We start from the raw sequence: 19,233 nt of genomic DNA, 5'->3' as shown, positions 1-19,233 counted from the left end.
CATCATACACTCATTGATTCTGACTGTATTGTTTAAAACAAAAAGACCTGCAGTAAATCCTCTAACCAGCCTCATGCCTTATGTATTGTATTTATAATTCTCTCTGCCCTACACTACAGATTCTGTGGACTTTTCCACCTATTTCTCATTTTTCCCTCCAATAATCCCATATGTATACCTTTGCAATTTTTGAAATAAGAAAGTTCTAAACTGCATACCTTCTCCCTGGCTGTAGCACCTTTCCAACTTCAGGTCACTGATTGTTTTTCTGGACTTTTCTTGGCTCTTCCTGCTCTGTAGATTTGAGTCTCAATGAACCTTCTTCTTCCAGTGTACCACCCTCCTCTCACCACTAGGTGGCAGCATACACCCATTGATTGTGACTGTAAAGTTTAAAACAAAAAAGACCTGCAGTAAATCCTCTAACCAGCCTCATGCCTTATGTATTGTATTTATAATTCTCTCTGCCCTACACTACAGATTCTGTGGACTTTTCCACCTCTTTCTCATTTTTCCCTCCAATAATCCCATATGTATACCTTTGCAATTTTTGAAATAAGAAAGTTCTAAACTGCATACCTTCTCCCTGGCTGTAGCACCTTTCCAACTTCAGGTCACTGATTGTTTTTCTGGACTTTTTCTTGGCTCTTCCCACTCTGTAGATTTGAGTCTCAATGAACCTTCTTCTTCCAGTGTACCACCCTCCTCTCACCACTAGGTGGCAGCATACACCCATTGATTGTGACTGTAAAGTTTAAAACAAAAAAGACCTGCAGTAAATCCTCTAACCAGCCTCATGCCTTATGTATTGTATTTATAATTCTCTCTGCCCTACACTATAGATTCTGCGGACTTTTCCACCTCTTTCTCATTTTTCCTCCAATAATCCCATATGTATACCTTTGCAATTTTTGAAATAAGAAAGTTCTAAACTGCATACCTTCTCCCTGGCTGTAGCACCTTTCCAACTTCAGGTCACTGATTGTTTTTCTGGACTTTTTCTTGGCTCTTCCCACTCTGTAGATTTGAGTCTCAATGAACCTTCTTCTTCCAGTGTACCTCCCTCCTCTCACCACTAGGTGGCAGCATACACCCATTGATTGTGACTGTAAAGTTTAAAACAAAAAAGACCTGCAGTAAATCCTCTAACCAGCCTCATGCCTTATGTATTGTATTTATAATTCTCTCTGCCCTACACTACAGATTCTGTGGACTTTTCCACCTCTTTCTCATTTTTTCCCTCCAATAATCCCATATGTATACCTTTGCAATTTTTGAAATAAGAAAGTTCTAAACTGCATACCTTCTCCCTGGCTGTAGCACCTTTCCAACTTCAGGTCACTGATTGTTTTTCTGGACTTTTTCTTGGCTCTTCCCACTCTGTAGATTTGAGTCTCAATGAACCTTCTTCTTCCAGTGTACCACCCTCCTCTCGCCACTAGGTGGCAGCATACACCCATTGATTGTGACTGTAAAGTTTAAACAAAAAAGACCTGCAGTAAATCCTCTAACCAGCCTCATGCCTTATGTATTGTATTTGTAATTCTCTCTGCCCTACCCTACAGACTCTGTGGACTTTTCTACCTCATTCTCATATTTCCCCCTCCAATAATCCCATATGTATACCTTTGCAATTTTTGAAATAAGAAAGTTCTAAACTGCATACCTTCTCCCTGGCTGTAGCACCTTTCCAACTTCAGGTCACTGATTGCTTTACTGGGATTTTTCTTGGTTCTTCCCACTCTGTAGATTTGAGTCTTGATGAACCTTCTTTTTCCAGTGTACCACCCTCCTCTGGCCACTAGGTGGAAGCAGACACCCATTGATTGTGACTGTAAAGTTTAAAACAAAAAGACCTACAGTAAATCCTCTAACCAGCCTCATGCCTTATGTATTGTATTTATAATTCTCTGCCCTACACTACAGATTCTGTGGACTTTTCCACCTCTTTCTCATTTTTTCCCTCCAATAATCCCATATGTATACCTTTGCAATTTTTGAAATAAGAAAGTTCTAAACTGCATACCTTCTCCCTGGCTGTAGCACCTTTCCAACTTCAGGTCACTGATTGTTTTTCTGGACTTTTTCTTGGCTCTTCCTGCTCTGTAGATTTGAGTCTCAATGAACCTTCTTCTTCCAGTGTACCACCCTCCTCTCACCACTAGGTGGCAGCATACACCCATTGATTGTGACTGTAAAGTTTAAAACAAAAAGACCTGCAGTAAATCCTCTAACCAGCCTCATGCCTTATGTATTGTATTTATAATTCTCTCTGCCCTACACTACAGATTCTGTGGACTTTTCCACCTCTTTCTCATTTTTTCCCTCCAATAATCCCATATGTATACCTTTGCAATTTTTGAAATAAGAAAGTTCTAAACTGCATACCTTCTCCCTGGCTGTAGCACCTTTCCAACTTCAGGTCACTGATTGTTTTTCTGGACTTTTTCTTGGCTCTTCCTGCTCTGTAGATTTGAGTCTCAATGAACCTTCTTCTTCCAGTGTACCACCCTCCTCTCACCACTAGGTGGCAGCATACACCCATTGATTGTGACTGTAAAGTTTAAAACAAAAAAGACCTGCAGTAAATCCTCTAACCAGCCTCATGCCTTATGTATTGTATTTATAATTCTCTCTGCCCTACACTACAGATTCTGTGGACTTTTCCACCTCTTTCTCATTTTTCCTCCAATAATCCCATATGTATACTTTTGCAATTTTTGAAATAAGAAAGTTCTAAACTGCATACCTTCTCCCTGGCTGTAGCACCTTTCCAACTTCAGGTCACTGATTGTTTTTCTGGACTTTTTCTTGGCTCTTCCTGCTCTGTAGATTTGAGTCTCGATGAACCTTCTTCTTCCAGTGTACCACCCTCCTCTCACCACTAGGTGGCAGCATACACCCATTGATTGTGACTGTAAAGTTTAAAAGAAAAAGACCTGCAGTAAATCCTCTAACCAGCCTCATGCCTTACGTATTGTATTTATAATTCTCTCTGCCCTACACTACAGATTCTGTGGACTTTTCCACCTCTTTCTCATTTTCCCTCCAATAATCCCATATGTATACCTTTGCAATTTTTGAAATAAGAAAGTTCTAAACTGCATACCTTCTCCTTGGCTATAGCACCTTTCCAACTTCAGGTCACTGATTGTTTTTCTGGACTTTTTCTTGGCTCTTCCCACTCTGTAGATTTGAGTCTCAATGAACCTTCTTCTTCCAGTGTACCACCCTCCTCTCACCACTAGGTGGCAGCATACACCCATTGATTGTGACTGTAAAGTTTAAAACAAAAATGACCTGCAGTAAATCCTCTAACCAGCCTCATGCCTTACATATTGTATTTATAATTCTCTCTGCCCTACACTACAGATTCTGTGGACTTTTCCACCTCTTTCTCATTTTACCTCCAAAAATCCCATATGTATACCTTTGCAATTTTTGAAATAAGAAAGTTCTAAACTGCATACCTTCTCCCTGGCTGTAGCACCTTTCCAACTTCAGGTCACTGATTGTTTTTCTGGACTTTTTCTTGGCTCTTCCCACTCTGTAGATTTGAGTCTCAATGAACCTTCTTCTTCCAGTGAACCTCTCTCCTCTCTCCACTATGTGGCTCCATACACCCATTGATTGTGACTGTAAAGTTTAAAACGAAAAGACCTGCAGTAAATCCTCTAACCAGCCTCATGCCTTATGTATTGTATTTATAATTCTCTCTGCCCTACACTACAGATTCTGTGGACTTTTCCACCTCTTTCTCATTTTACCTCCAAAAATCCCATATGTATACCTTTGCAATTTTTGAAATAAGAAAGTTCTAAACTGCATACCTTCTCCCTGGCTGTAGCACCTTTCCAACTTCAGGTCACTGATTGTTTTTCTGGACTTTTTCTTGGCTCTTCCTGCTCTGTAGATTTGAGTCTCAATGAACCTTCTTCTTCCAGTGTACCACCATCCTCTCACCACTAGGTGGCAGCATACACCCATTGATTGTGACTGTAAAGTTTAAAAAAAGACCTGCAGTAAATCCTCTAACCAGCATCATGCCTTATGTATTGTATTTATAATTCTCTCTGCCCTACACTACAGATTCTGTGGACTTTTCCACCTCTTTCTCATTTTCCCTCCAATAATCCCATATGTATACCTTTGCAATTTTTGAAATAAGAAAGTTCTAAACTGCATACCTTCTCCCTGGCTGTAGCACCTTTCCAACTTCAGGTCACTGATTGTTTTTCTGGACTTTTTCTTGGCTCTTCCCACTCTGTAGATTTGAGTCTCAATGAACCTTCTTCTTCCAGTGTACCACCCTCCTCTCACCACTAGGTGGCAGCATACACCCATTGATTGTGACTGTAAAGTTTAAAACAAAAAAGACCTGCAGTAAATCCTCTAACCAGGCTCATGCCTTATGTATTGTATTTATAATTCTCTCTGCCCTACACTACAGATTCTGTAGACCTTTCCACCACTTCCTCATTTTTTTACCTCCAATAATCCCATATGTATACCTTTGCAATTTTTGAAATAAGAAAGTTCTAAACTGCATACCTTCTCCCTGGCTGTAGCACCTTTCCAACTTCAGGTCACTGATTGTTTTTCTGGACTTTGTCTTGGCTCTTCCGACTCTGTTGATTTGAGTCTCAATGAACCTTCTTCTTCCAGTGTACCACACTCCTCTCACCACTAGGTGGCAGCATACACCCATTGATTGTGACTGTAAAGTTTAAAACAAAAAGACCTGCAGTAAATCCTCTAACCAGCCTCATGCCTTATGTATTGTATTTATAATTCTCTCTGCCCTACACTACAGATTCTGTGGACTTTTCCACCTCTTTCTCATTTTTTCCCTCCAATAATCCCATATGTATACCTTTGCAATTTTTGAAATAAGAAAGTTCTAAACTGCATACCTTCTCCCTGGCTGTAGCACCTTTCCAACTTCAGGTCACTGATTGTTTTTCTGGACTTTTTCTTGGCTCTTCCTGCTCTGTAGATTTGAGTCTCAATGAACCTTCTTCTTCCAGTGTACCACCCTCCTCTCACCACTAGGTGGCAGCATATACCCATTGATTGTGACTGTAAAGTTTAAAACAAAAAGACCTGCAGTAAATCCTCTAACCAGCCTCATGCCTTACATATTGTATTTATAATTCTCTCTGCCCTACACTACAGATTCTGTGGACTTTTCCACCTCTTTCTCATTTTTCCTCGATTAATCCCATATGTATACCTTTGCAATTTTTGAAATAAGAAAGTTCTAAACTGCATACCTTCTCCCTGGCTGTAGCACCTTTCCAACTTCAGGTCACTGATTGTTTTTCTGGACTTTTTCTTGGCTCTTCCTGCTCTGTAGATTTGAGTCTCGATGAACCTTCTTCTTCCAGTGTACCACCCTCCTCTCACCACTAGGTGGCAGCATACACCCATTGATTGTGACTGTAAAGTTTAAAACAAAAAAGACCTGCAGTAAATCCTCTAACCAGCCTCATGCCTTATGTATTGTATTTATAATTCTCTCTGCCCTACACTACAGATTCTGTGGACTTTTCCACCTCTTTCTCATTTTCCCTCCAATAATCCCATATGTATACCTTTGCAATTTTTGAAATAAGAAAGTTCTAAACTGCATACCTTCTCCCTGGCTGTAGCACCTTTCCAACTTCAGGTCACTGATTGTTTTTCTGGAATTTTTCTTGGCTCTTCCTACTCTGTAGATTTGAGTCTCAATGAACCGTCTTCTTCCAGTGTACCACACTCCTCTCACCCCTAGGTGGAAGCATACACCCATTGATTGTGACTGTAAAGTTTAAAACAAAAAGACCTGCAGTAAATCCTCTAACCAGCCTCATGCCTTATGTATTGTATTTATAATTCTCTCTCCCCTACACTACAGATTCTGTGCACTTTTCCACCTCTTTCTCATTTTTTCCTCCAATAATCCCATATGTATACCTTTGCAATTTTTGAAATAAGAAAGTTCTAAACTGCATACCTTCTCCCTGGCTGAAGAACCTTTCCAACTTCAGGTCACTGATTGTTTTTCTGGACTTTTTCTTGGTTCTTCCTGCTCTGTAGATTTGAGTCTTGATGAACCTTCTTCTTCCAGTGTACCACCCTCCTCTCACCACTAGGTGGCATCATACACCCATTGATTGTGACTGTAAAGTTTAAAAAAAAAAGACCTGCAGTAAATCCTCTAACCAGCCTCATGCCTTATGTATTGTATTTATAATTCTCTCTGCCCTACACTACAGATTCTGTGGACTTTTCCACCTCTTTCTCATTTTTTCCCTCCAATAATCCCATATGTATACCTTTGCAATTTTTGAAATAAGAAAGTTCTAAACTGCATACCTTCTTCCTGGCTGTAGCACCTTTCCAACTTCAGGTCACTGATTGTTTTTCTGGACTTTTTCTTGGCTCTTCCCACTCTGTAGATTTGAGTCTCAATGAACCCTCTTCTTCCAGTGTACCACCCTCCTCTCACCACTAGGTGGCAGCATACACCCATTGATTGTGACTGTAAAGTTTAAAACAAAAAAGACCTGCAGTAAATCCTCTAACCAGCCTCATGCCTTATGTATTGTATTTATAATTCTCTCTGCCCTACACTACAGATACTGTGGACTTTTCCACCTCTTTCTCATTTTTCCTCCAATAATCCCATATGTATACCTTTGCAATTTTTGAAATAAGAAAGTTCTAAACTGCATACCTTCTCCCTGGCTGTAGCACCTTTCCAACTTCAGGTCACTGATTGTTTTTCTGGACTTTTTCTTGGCTCTTCCCACTCTGTAGATTTGAGTCTCAATGAACCTTCTTCTTCCAGTGTACCACCCTCCTCTCACCACTAGGTGGCAGCATACACCCATTGATTGTGACTGTAAAGTTTAAAACAAAAAAGACCTGCAGTAAATCCTCTAACCAGCCTCATGCCTTATGTATTGTATTTATAATTCTCTCTGCCCTACACTACAGATTCTGTGGACCAGCTCTTTCTCATTTTTCCTCCAATAATCCCATATGTATACCTTTGCAATTTTTGAAATAAGAAAGTTCTAAACTGCATACCTTCTCCCTGGCTGTAGCACCTTTCCAACTTCAGGTCACTGATTGTTTTTCTGGACTTTTTCTTGGCTCTTCCCACTCTGTAGATTTGAGTCTTGATGAACCTTCTTCTTCCAGTGTACCACCCTCCTCTCGCCACTAGGTGGCAGCATACACCTATTGATTGTGACTGTAAAGTTGAAAACAAAAACAGCTGCAGTAAATCCTCTAACCAGCCTCATGCCTTATGTATTGTATTTATAATTCCCTCTGCCCTACACTACAGATCCTGTGGACTTTTCCACATCTTTCTCGTTTTTCCTCCAATAATCCCATATGTATCCTTTGCAATTTTTGAAATAAGAAAGTTCTAAACTGCATACCTTCTCCCTGGCTGTAGCACCTTTCCAACTTCAGGTCACTGATTGTTTTTCTGGACTTTTTCTTGGCTCTTCCTGCTCTGTAGATTTGAGTCTCAATTAACCTTCTTCTTCCAGTGTACCACCATCCTCTCACCACTAGGTGGCAGCATGCACTGTAAAGTTTAAAACAAAAACACCTGCACTAAATCCTCTAACCAGTGTCATGCCTTACGTAGTGTATTTATAACTCTCTGCCCTACACTACAGATTCTGTGGACTTTTCCACCTCTTTCTCATTTTTTTCCTCCAATAATCCCATATGTATACCTTTGCAATTTTTGAAATAAGAAAGTTCTAAACTGCATACCTTCTCCCTGGCTGTAGCACCTTTCCAACTTCAGGTCACTGATTGTTTTTCTGGACTTTTTCTTGGCTCTTCCCACTCTGTAGATTTGAGTCTCAATGAACCTTCTTCTTCCAGTGTACCACCCTCCTCTCACCACTAGGTGGCAGCATACACCCATTGATTGTGACTGTAAAGTTTAAAACAAAAAGACCTGCAGTAAATCCTCTAACCAGCCTCATGCCTTATGTATTGTATTTATAATTCTCTCTGCCCTACACTACAGATTCTTTGGACTTTTCCACCTCTTTCTCATTTTCCCTCCAATAATCCCATATGTATACCTTTGCAATTTTTGAAATAAGAAAGTTCTAAACTGCATACCTTCTCCCTGGCTGTAGCACCTTTCCAACTTCAGGTCACTGATTCTTTTTCTGGACTTTTTCTTGGCTCTTCCTGCTCTGTAGATTTGAGTCTCGATGAACCTTCTTCTTCTAGTGTACCACCCTCCTCTCACCACTAGGTGGCAGCATACACCCATTGATTGTGACTGTAAAGTTTAAAAAAAAAGACCTGCAGTAAATCCTCTAACCAGCCTCATGCCTTATGTATTGTATTTATAATTCTCTCTGCCCTACACTACAGATTCTGTGGACTTTTCCACCTCTTTCTCATTTTTCCCTCCAATAATCCCATATGTATACCTTTGCAATTTTTGAAATAAGAAAGTTCTAAACTGCATACCTTCTCCCTGGCTGTAGCACCTTTCCAACTTCAGGTCACTGATTGTTTTTCTGGACTTTTTCTTGGCTCTTCCTGCTCTGTAGATTCGAGTCTTGATGAACCATCTTCTTTTAGTGTACCACCCTCCTTTCACTACTAGGTGGCAGCATACACTCATTGATTGTGACTGTAAGGTTTAAAACAAAAAAGACCTGCACTAAATCCTCTAACTAGCCTCATGCCTTACGTATTGTATTTATAATTCTCTCTGCCCTACACTACAGATTCTGTGGATTTTTCCACCTCTTTCTCATTTTTCCCCTCCAATAATCCCATATGTATACCTTTGCAATTTTTGAAATAAGAAAGTTCTAAACTGCATACCTTCTCCCTGGCTGTAGCACCTTTCCAACTTCAGGTCACTGATTGTTTTTCTGGACTTTTTCTTGGCTCTTCCCACTCTGTAGATTTGAGTCTCGATGAACCTTCTTCCAGTGTACCACCCTCCTCTCACCACTAGGTGGCAGCATACACCCATTGATTGTGACTGTAAAGTTTAAAACAAAAAAGACCTGCAGTAAATCCTCTAACCAGCCTCATGCCTTATGTATTGTATTTATAATTCTCTGCCCTACATTACAGATTCTGTGGTCTTTTCTCCCTCTTTCTCATTTTTTCCACCAATAATCACATATATATACTTTTGCAATTTTTAAAATAAGAAAGTTCTAAACTGCATACCTTCTCCCTGGCTGTAGCACCTTTCCAACTTCAGGTCACTGATTGTTTTTCTGGACTTTTTCTTGGCTCTTCCTGCTCTGTAGATTTGAGTCTCAATGAACCTTCTTCTTCCAGTGTACCACCCTCCTCTCACCACTAGGTGGCAGCATACACCCATTGATTGTGACTGTAAAGTTTAAAACAAAAACACCTGCACTAAATCCTCTAACCAGCCTCATGCCTTATGTATTGTATTTATAATTCTCTCTGCCCTACACTACAGATTCTGTGGACTTTTCCACCTCTTTCTCATTTTTCCCTCCAATAATCCCATATGTATACCTTTGCAATTTTTGAAATAAGAAAGTTCTAAACTGCATACCTTCTCCCTGGCTGTAGCACCTTTCCAACTTCAGGTCACTGATTGTTTTTCTGGACTTTTTCTTGGCTCTTCCCACTCTGTAGATTTGAGTCTCGATGAACCTTCTTCTTCCAGTGTACCACCCTCCTCTCACCACTAGGTGGCAGCATACACCCATTGATTGTGACTGTAAAGTTTAAAACAAAAAGACCTGCAGTAAATCCTCTAACCAGCCTCATGCCTTACATATTGTATTTATAATTCTCTCTGCCCTACACTACAGATTCTGTAGACTTTTCCACCTCTTTCTCATTTTTCCCTCCAATAATCCCATACCTATACTTTTGCAGTTTTTGAAATAAGAAAGTTCTAAACAGCATACCCTCTCCCTGGCTATAGCACCTTTCCAACTACAGGTCACTGATTGTTTTTCTGGACTATTTCTTGGCTCTTCCCACTCTGTAGAATCGACTCTCAATGAAATTTCTTCTTCCAGTGTACCACCCTCCTCTCACAACTAACTGGCAGCATACACCCATTGACTGTGACTGTAACGCTTAGACAAAAAAGACATGCAATAAATCCTAAGACCAGCCTCATGCCTTATTTATTGTATTTATTACGTTTTGCTGCCCTACACTACAGATTCTGTGGACTTTTCCACCTTTTTCCTCATTTTCCCCTTCAATAATCCCATATGTATACCTTCGAATTTTTTGAAATAAGAAAGTTCTAAACTGCATACCTCTTCTCTGATTGTTTTTCTGGACCTTTTCTTCTTACCACCTTCCTCTCACCACTAGGTGGCAGCATACACCTGTTGATTGTGACTGTAAAGTTTAAAACAAAGAAGACCTGCAGTAAATCCTCTAACCAGCCTCATGCCTTATGTATTGTATTTATAATTCTCTCTGCTCTACACTACAGATTCTGTGGACTTTTCCACCTCTTTCTCAAATTTTCCCTCCAATAATCCCATATGTACACCTTTGCAATTTTTGAAATAAGAAAGTTCTAAACTGCATACCTTCTCCCTGGCTGTAGCACCTTTCCAACTTCAGGTCACTGATTGTTTTTCTGGACTTTTTCTTGGCTCTTCCCACTCTGTAGATTTGAGTCTCAATGAACCTTCTTCTTCCAGTGTACCACCCTCCTCTCACCACTAGGTGGCAGCATACACCCATTGATTGTGACTGTAAAGTTTAAAACAAAAAAGACCTGCAGTAAATCCTCTAACCAGCCTCATGCCTTACTTATTGTATTTATAATTCTCTCTGCCCTACACTACAGATTCTGTGGACTTTTCCACCTCTTTCTCATTTTTCCCCTCCAATAATCCCATATGTATACCTTTGCAATTTTTGAAATAAGAAAGTTCTAAACTGCATACCTTCTCCCTGGCTGTAGCACCTTTCCAACTTCAGGTCACTGATTGTTTTTCTGGACTTTTTCTTGGCTCTTCCTGCTCTGTAGATTCGAGTCTTAATGAACCTTCTTCCAGTGTACCACCCTCCTCTCACCACTAGGTGGCAGCATACACCCATTGATTGTGACTGTAAAGTTTAAAACAAAAAAGACCTGCAGTAAATCCTCTAACCAGCCTCATGCCTTATGTATTGTATTTATAATTCTCTCTGCCCTACACTACAGATTCTGTGGACTTTTCCACCTCTTTCTCATTTTTCCCTCCAATAATCCCATATGTATACCTTTGCAATTTTTGAAATAAGAAAGTTCTAAACTGCATACCTTCTCCCTGGCTGTAGCACCTTTCCAACTTCAGGTCACTGATTGTTTTTCTGGACTTTTTCTTGGCTCTTCCCACTCTGTAGATTTGAGTCTTGATGAACCTTCTTCTTCCAGTGTACCACCCTCCTCTCACCACTAGGTGGCAGCATACACCCATTGATTGTGACTGTAAAGTTTAAAACAAAAAAGACCTGCAGTAAATCCTCTAACCAGCCTCATGCCTTACATATTGTATTTATAATTCTCTCTGCCCTACACTACAGATTCTGTGGACTTTTCCACCTCTTTCTCATTTTTCCCTCCAATAATCCCATATGTATACCTTTGCAATTTTTGAAATAAGAAAGTTCTAAACTGCATACCTTCTCCCTGGCTGTAGCACCTTTCCAACTTCAGGTCACTGATTGTTTTTCTGGACTTTTTCTTGGCTCTTCCCACTCTGTAGATTTGAGTCTCAATGAACCTTCTTCTTCCAGTGTACCACCCTCCTCTCACCACTAGGTGGAAGCATACACCCATTGATTGTGACTGTAAAGTTTAAAACAAAAAGACCTGCAGTAAATCCTCTAACCAGCCTCATGCCTTATGTATTGTATTTATAATTCTCTCTGCCCTACACTACAGATTCTGTGGACTTTTCCACCTCTTTCTCATTTTTTCCCTCCAATAATCCCATATGTATACCTTTGCAATTTTTGAAATAAGAAAGTTCTAAACTGCATACCTTCTCCTGGCTGTAGCACCTTCCCAACTTCAGGTCACTGATTGTTTTTCTGGACTTTTTCTTGGCTCTTCCAGCTCTGTAGATTTGAGCCTCAATGAACCTTCTTCTTCCAGTGTGCAACCCTCCTCCCGCGCTAGATGGCAGCATAAACCCATTGATTGTGGCTGTAATGTTTAAAACAAAAAAACCTGCAGTAAATCCTCTAACCAGCCTCATGCCTTATGCATTGTATTTATAATTCTCTTTGCCCTACACTACAGATTCTGTGGACTTTTCCACCTCTTTCTCATTTTACCTCCAAAAATCCCATATGTATACCTTTGCAATTTTTGAAATAAGAAAGTTCTAAACTGCATACCTTCTCCCTGGCTGTAGCACCTTTCCAACTTCAGGTCACTGATTGTTTTTCTGGACTTTTTCTTGGCTCTTCCTGCTCTGTAGATTTGAGTCTCAATGAACCTTCTTCTTCCAGTGTACCACCCTCCTCTCACCACTAGGTGGCAGCATACACCCATTGATTCTGACTGTAAAGTTTAAAACAGAAAGACCTGGAATAAATCCTCTAACCAGCCTCATGCCTTATGTATTGTATTTATAATTCTCTCTGCCCTACACTACAGATTCTGTGGACTTTTCCACCTCTTTCTCATTTTTCCCTCCAATAATCCCATATGTATACCTTTGCAATTTTTGAAATAAGAAAGTTCTAAACTGCATACCTTCTCCCTGGCTGTAGCACCTTTCCAACTTCAGGTCACTGATTGTTTTTCTGGACTTTTTCTTGGCTCTTCCTGCTCTGTAGATTCGAGTCTCAATGAACCTTCTTCCAGTGTACCACCCTCCTCTCCCACTAGGTGGCAGTATACACACATTCATTGTGACTGTAAAGTTTAAAAAAGAGACCTGCAGTAAATCCTCTAACCAGCCTCATGCCTTACATATTGTATTTATAATTCTCTCTGCCCTACACTACAGATTCTGTGGACTTTTCCACCTCTTTCTCATTTTTCCCTCCAATAATCCCATATGTATACCTTTGCAATTTTTGAAATAAGAAAGTTCTAAACTGCATACCTTCTCCCTGGCTGTAGCACCTTTCCAACTTCAGGTCACTGATTGTTTTTCTGGACTTTTTCTTGGCTCTTCCCACTCTGTAGATTTGAGTCTCAATGAACCTTCTTCTTCCAGTGTACCACCCTCCTCTCACCACTAGGTGGCAGCATACACCCACTGATTGTGACTGTAAAGTTTAAAGCAAAAAAGACCAGCAGTAAATCCTCTAACCAGATTCATGCCTTATATATTGTATTTATAATTCGCTCTGCTTTACACTACAGATTCTGTGGACTTTTCCACCTCTTTCTCATTTTTTCCCTCAAATAATCCCATATGTATACCCTTGACATTTTTGAAATAAGAAAGTTCTAAACTGCATACCTTCATCTGCCTGTCTCACCTTTCCAACTTCAGGTCACTGATTGTTTTTCTGGACTTTTCCTTGGCTCTTCCTGCTCTGTAGATTTGAGACTCGACAACCACCTTCTTCCAGTGTACCGCCCTCCTCTTGCCACAAGGTGGGAGCATACACCCATTGATTGCGACTGTAAAGTTTAAAACAAAAAAGACCTGCAGTAAATCCTCTAACCAGCCTCTTGCCTTACGTATTTTATTTCTAATTCTTTTTGCCCTACACTACAGATTATGTGGACTTTTCCACCTTTTTCTCATTTTTCCCTCCAATAATCCCATATGTATACCTTTGCAATTTTTGAAATAAGAAAGTTCTAAACTGCATACCTTCTCCTGGCTATAGCACTTTTCCAACTTCAGGTCACTAATTGTATTTCTGGACTTTTTCTTGGCTCTTCCTGCTCTGTAGATTTGAGTCTCGATGAACCTTCTTCTTCCAGTGTACCACCCTCCTCTCACCACTAGGTGGCAGCATACACCCATTGATTGTGACTGTAAAGTTTAAAAAAAAGACCTGCAGTAAATCCTCTAACCAGCCTCATGCCTTATGTATTGTATTTATAATTCTCTCTGCCCTACACTACAGATTCTGTGGACTTTTCCACCTCTTTCTCATTTTTTCCTCCAATAATCCCATATGTATACCTTTGCAATTTTTGAAATAAGAAAGTTCTAAACTGCATACCTTCTCCCTGGCTGTAGCACCTTTCCAACTTCAGGTCACTGATTGTTTTTCTGGACTTTTTCTTGGCTCTTCCTGCTCTGTAGATTTGAGTCTAAATGAATCTTCTTCTTCCAGTGTACCACCCTCCTCAACTAGGTGGCAGCATACACCCATTGATTGTGACTGTAAAGTTTAAAAAAAAAAGACCTGCAGTAAATCCTCTAACCAGCCTCATGCCTTATGTATTGTATTTATAATTCTCTCTGCCCTACACTACAGATTCTGTGGACTTTTCCACCTCTTTCTCATTTTTCCCCTCCAATAATCCCATATGTATACCTTTGCAAATTTTGAAATGGAAAGGTCTAAACTGCATATCTTCTCCTGGCTGTAGCACCTTTCCAACTTCAGGTCACTGATTGTTTTTCTGGACTTTTTCTTGGCTCTTCCCACTCTGTAGATTTGAGTCTTGATGAACCTTCTTCTTCCAGTGTACCACCCTCCTCTCGCCACTAGGTGGAAGCATACACCCATTGATTGTGACTGTAAAGTTTAAAACAAAAAGACCTGCAGTAAATCCTCTAACCAGCCTCATGCCTTATGTATTATATTTATAATTCTCTCTGCCCTACACTACAGATTCTGTGCACTTTTCCACCTCTTTCTCATTTTTCCTTCCTATAATCCCATATGTATACCTTTGCAATTTTTGAAATAAGAAAGTTCTAAACTGCATACCTTCTCCCTGGCTGTAGCACCTTTCCAACTTCAGGTCACTGATTGTTTTTCTGGACTTTTTCTTGGCTCTTCCCACTCTGTAGATTTGAGTCTCAATGAACCTTCTTCTTCCAGTGTACCACCCTCCTCTCACCACTAGGTGGCAGCATACACCCATTGATTGTGTCTGTAAAGTTTAAAACAAAAAGACCTGCAGTAAATCCTCTAACCAGCCCCATGCCTTATGTATTGTATTTATAATTCTCTCTGCCCTACACTACAGATTCTGTGGACTTTTCCACCTCTTTCTCATTTTTCCCTCCAATAATCCCATATGTATACCTTTGCAATTTTTGAAATAAGAAAGTTCTAAACTGCATACCTTCTCCCTGGCTGTAGCACCTTTCCAACTTCAGGTCACTGATTGTTTTTCTGGACTTTTCTTGGCTCTTCCCACTCTGTAGATTTGAGTCTCGATGAACCTTCTTCTTCCAGTGTACCACCCTCCTCTCACCACTAGGTGGCAGCATACACCCATTGATTGTGACTGTAAAGTTTAAACAAAAAAGACCTGCAGTAAATCCTCTAACCAGCCTCATGCCTTATGTATTGTATTTATAATTCTCTCTGACCTACACTACAGATTCTGTGGACTTTTCCACCTCATTCTCATATTTCCCCCTCCAATAATCCCATATGTATACCTTTGCAATTTTTGAAATAAGAAAGTTCTAAACTGCATACCTTCTCCCTGGCTGTAGCACCTTTCCAACTTCAGGTCACTGATTGTTTTTCTGGACTTTTTCTTGGCTCTTCCAGCTCTGTAGATTTGAGTCTCAATGAACCTTCTTCTTCCAGTGTACCACCCTCCTCTCACCACTAGGTGGCAGCATACACCCATTGATTGTGACTGTAAAGTTTAAAAAAAAAAGACCTGCAGTAAATCCTCTAACCAGCCTCATGCCTTACATATTGTATTTATAATTCTCTCTGCCCTACACTACAGATTCTGTGGACTTTTCCACCTCTTTCTCATTTTTCCCTCCAATAATCCCATATGTATACCTTTGCAATTTTTGAAATAAGAAAGTTCTAAACTGCATACCTTCTCCCTGGCTGTAGCACCTTTCCAACTTCAGGTCACTGATTGTTTTTCTGGACTTTTTCTTGGCTCTTCCCACTCTGTAGATTCAAGTCTCAATGAACCTTCTTCTTCCAGTGTACCACCCTCCTTTCACCACTAGGTGGCAGCATACACCCATTGATTGTGACTGTAAAGTTTAAAACAAAAAAGACCTGCAGTAAATCCTCTAACCAGCCTCATGCCTTATGTATTGTATTTATAATTCTCTCTGCCCTACACTACAGATTCTGTGGACTTTTCCACCTCTTTCTCATTTTTTCCCTCCAATAATCCCATATGTATACCTTTGCAATTTTTGAAATAAGAAAGTTCTAAACTGCATACCTTCTCCCTGGCTGTAGCACCTTTCCAACTTCAGGTCACTGATTGTTTTTCTGGACTTTTTCTTGGCTCTTCCCACTCTGTAGATTTGAGTCTCGATGAACCTTCTTCTTCCAGTGTACCACCCTCCTCTCACCACTAGGTGGCAGCATACACCCATTGATTGTGACTGTAAAGTTTAAAACAAAAAAGACCTGCAGTAAATCCTCTAACCAGCCTCATGCCTTATGTATTGTATTTATAATTCTCTCTGCCCTACACTACAGATTCTGTGGACTTTTCCACCTCTTTCTCATTTTTTCCCTCCAATAATCCCATATGTATACCTTTGCAATTTTTGAAATAAGAAAGTTCTAAACTGCATACCTTCTCCCTGGCTGTAGCACCTTTCCAACTTCAGGTCACTGATTGTTTTTCTGGACTTTTTCTTGGCTCTTCCTGCTCTGTAGATTCAAGTCTCGATGAACCTTCTTCTTCCAGTGTACCACCCTCCTCTTGCCACTAGGTGGCAGCATACACCCATTGATTGTGACTGTAAAGTTTAAAACAAAAAGACCTGCAGTAAATCCTCTAACCAGCCTCATGCCTTCCATATTGTATTTATAATTCTCTCTGCCCTACACTACAGATTCTGTGGACTTTTCCACCTCTTTCTCATTTTTACCTCCAATAATCCCATATGTATACCTTTGCAATTTTTGAAATAAGAAAGTTCTAAACTGCATACCTTCTCCCTGGCTGTAGCACCTTTCCAACTTCAGGTCACTGATTGTTTTTCTGGACTTTTTCTTGGCCCCTCCCACTCTGTAGATTCGAGTCTTGACGAACCTTCTTCCAGTGTACCACCCTCCTCTCACCACTAGGTGGCAGCATACACCCATTGATTGTGACTGTAAAGTTTAAAACAATAAAGACCTGCAGTAAATCCTCTAACCAGCCTCATGCCTTACATATTGTATTTATAATTCTCTCTGCCCTACACTACAGATTCTGTGGACTTTTCCACCTCTTTCTCATTTTTCCCTCCAATAATCCCATATCTATGCCTTTGCAATTTTTAAAATAAGAAAGTTCTAAACTGCATATCTTTTTCATAGCTGTAGTACCTTTCCAACTTCAGGTCACTGATTTTTTCTAGACTTTTTCTTGGCTCTTCCTGCTCTGTAGATTCGATTCTTGATGAACCTTCTTCTTCCAGTGTACCACTCTCCTCTCACCAGTAGGTGGCAGCATACATCCACTGTTTTTGACTGTAAAGTTTAAAGCAAAAAAGACCTGCAGTAAACCCTATAACCAGCCTCATGCCTTACATATTGTATTTATAATTCTCTCTGCCCTACACTACAGATTCTGGGGGTTTTCCAACTCTTTCTCATTTTTTCCCTCCAATAATCCCATAGGTATCCATTTGCAATTTTTGAAATAAGAAAGTTCTAAACTGCATACCCTCTCCCTGGCTGTAGCACTTTTCCAACTTCAGATCACGGATTGTTTTTTTGGACTTTTTCTTGGCTCTTCCTGCTCTGTAGATTTGAGTCTCGACAAACCTTCCAGTGTACCACCCTCCACTCACCACTAGGTAGCAGCATACACAATTGATTGTGCCTGTAAAGTTTAAAACAAAAGAGACCTGCAGTAAATCCTCTAACCAGCCTCATGCCTTACATATTGTATTTATAATCCTCTATGCCCTACACTACAGATACTGTGGACTTTTTTACCTCTTTCTCATTTTTTCCCTCAAATAATCCCATATGTATACTTTGCCAATTTTTGAAATAAGAAAGTTCTAAACTGCATACCTTCTCCCTGACTGTAGCACCTTTCCAACTTCAGGTCATTGATTGTTTTTCTGGACTTTTAATTGGCTCTTCCTGCTCTGTAGATTTGAGTCTCGACAAACCTTCTTCTTCCAGTGTACCACCCTCCTTTCCCCACTAGGTGGCAGCAAACACCCATTGATTGTGAGTGTAATGTTTAAAACAAAAGAGACCTGTAGTAAATCCTCTAATCAGCCTCATGGCTTGTGTATTGAATTTATAATTTTTCTCCCCTACACTTCAGATTCTGTACATATTTCCACCTCTTTCTCATTTTTTCCCTCCAACAATCCCATAGGTTCATAGGTTCATAGGTAGGTACTGGGCTCTCTGCCTGAAGGCATATATTATCCCAGCCATGTTGTGCGGTATTCACTGCCCCTTTGGTTAGTTCCCTAGAACCTTGATCTAGCAGCTAGTACCCTTAGCCCCTATTTAGTAGAGATGTTGGTATGATCCCTGGTGTGAACTTTCTGTTACCCATCCACTCATCAAGGTTCCTCTTGAAGAGTGACAGTGAGGGGCTCTGTCTTATTTAGATCAGGACCTTGTTCCATAGCAAGGGAAGTCTTTGAAAAGGGAATCTATCCCTCCAGCATGTTCTATTCATTGTTGTGCTGAGGTTTATATCCCTAGAGCATGTAGCTTGAGTAGATTTGGTTTTGCTAAGGTGGAGCATGTTCAACAGTTCTGGGTTGGACATGGCTCTATATGTTAGACAGAGATCTCCTCTGAGAAGGTGGTATGCAACAGAGAAAAGCCTTAGTTTTTTCAATCATGTTGCATGGGTCAACTTTTTGAGGCCAGTAATCCTCTTAGTGAGGTACCTCTGTGGTCTCTCCAGCTGCTGGAGATGCCTGGCCAGGTACATTCCAATTGGTGCATTGTACTCAATAATGGGTATGATGAGGGAAGAGTAGAGGGGCACCACTACATCCTTAGATCTTGATGCAAACCCTTTCATGATCACATGGGTCACACAGAAGTATTTTCTAACCACCTTGGCAACATGGTTATCAAAGGAAAGCTGACTATCTACTTGGGTCCCTAGATCCCTTATTACTT

The sequence above is a fragment of the Protopterus annectens genome, chromosome 8.part0, assembly GCF_019279795.1.
Source record: "Protopterus annectens isolate FY-2018-M chromosome 8.part0, PAN1.0, whole genome shotgun sequence".
NCBI lineage: Eukaryota > Metazoa > Chordata > Ceratodontiformes > Protopteridae > Protopterus > Protopterus annectens.
The sequence above is the reverse complement of the archived record's forward strand: the minus strand, read 5'-3'. Positions refer to the sequence as shown.